Source organism: Oratosquilla oratoria, chromosome 14 (assembly GCF_046742065.1).
Source record: "Oratosquilla oratoria isolate Oo_2021 chromosome 14, ASM4674206v1, whole genome shotgun sequence".
Taxonomy (NCBI): domain Eukaryota; kingdom Metazoa; phylum Arthropoda; class Malacostraca; order Stomatopoda; family Squillidae; genus Oratosquilla; species Oratosquilla oratoria.
This window is the reverse complement of record NC_134790.1, coordinates 41,661,173-41,662,606: the sequence shown is the minus strand read 5'-3', so window position 1 is coordinate 41,662,606 and position 1,434 is coordinate 41,661,173.

The following is a 1,434-nucleotide window of genomic DNA, read 5'->3' as shown; positions in this document are numbered from 1 at the left end:
ATTTGGTCACTTTTGATGTTGTCAATTCCCTTTAAAATCTTAAAGACCTGTATCAAGTCACCTCTGAGTCCACGCTTTTTTAGGGAAAACAGATTCATGTGCTTAAGTCGATTTTCGTATGATTTATTTTTGATATTTGGAATCAGTTTTGTGGCTCGCCGTTGTACTTTTTCCAGTCTGTCAATGTCTTTAATGAGATTCGGTGACCATACGGAAACAGCATATTCCAAATGTGGACGAACTAACGATTTATATAGCTTGTTAATGAGTGATGGACTTTTGAAATCAAAAGATCGCGCAATCAATCCCAGAATCTTATTTGCTTTCTCAGAGGCTGAAATACACTGCTTGGATGATTTGAGGTCGTTACTGATAATTACGCCGAGATCTTTTTCACTATCCACTTTTGTTAACGAATTTCCAAATAACTTGTAATCGTACTTGCTGTTATTTTTACCTATGTGCATTACCTTGCATTTACTTGTGTTAAATTTCATTAGCCACTTTTCAGACCATTGCTGTAATTTATCTAAATCTTCTTGAATATCTAATTGGTTTGAGTGATCATTTGCCACTCCGCACAGTTTTGTATCATCAGCAAATTTGGAAACAGTAGATTTTAGTCCATGGTCTATATCATTTATATATACTATGAATAGAAGTGGCCCAAGAACGGAACCCTGAGGAACTCCACTTGCAACACTTTTCCATCCAGAAGTTTTTCCATTTAAAACAACTCTCTGTTTTCGACCTTTCAACCAATTACTAGTCCAACCTAATAGGATACCACTTATTCCATGCAAAGCTAATTTAGTAAGTAGTCTTTCGTGTGGGACGGTATCAAAAGCTTTTGCAAAGTCTAGATATATTAAATCTATATTGTTTCTTTTGTCATAATTCGAGACAACTGTGGTGTAGAATTCGAGTAAGTTAGTCACGCAAGAACGTTTTCGTCTGAAACCATGTTGGCTATCATTTATCAAACGGTTACTTTCTAAATGATATTCGATAGCATCTCTGATGATAGTTTCCATTATTTTTCCTACGATCGAAGTCAAACTAATAGGCCTATAGTTATTTGGTTTCTTTTTGTCACCTTTTTTGAATATGGGAGTAACGTTAGCTAGCTTCCATTCTCTTGGGACATCTCCGGATATGATGGATTTCTTGAAAATAATTTCTAATGGAACAACAATCTCATTTTTCATTTCCTTTAAGATTCTTGGATGCCAACCGTCAGGCCCTGGTGTTTTATTAACTTTGAGTTTGTCTATACACCTTTTAATTGTTTCTTTTGTTATATTTACCGTAGTGAGTAAGTTTACCCCAGACTTTTCACAGGTTTCAGTTTGGAATTCACTTATTTCAGTTTGGAATTCACTTTATTCAGTTTGGAATTCACTTTTTCAGTTTGGATACACTATCCAGGGGAGG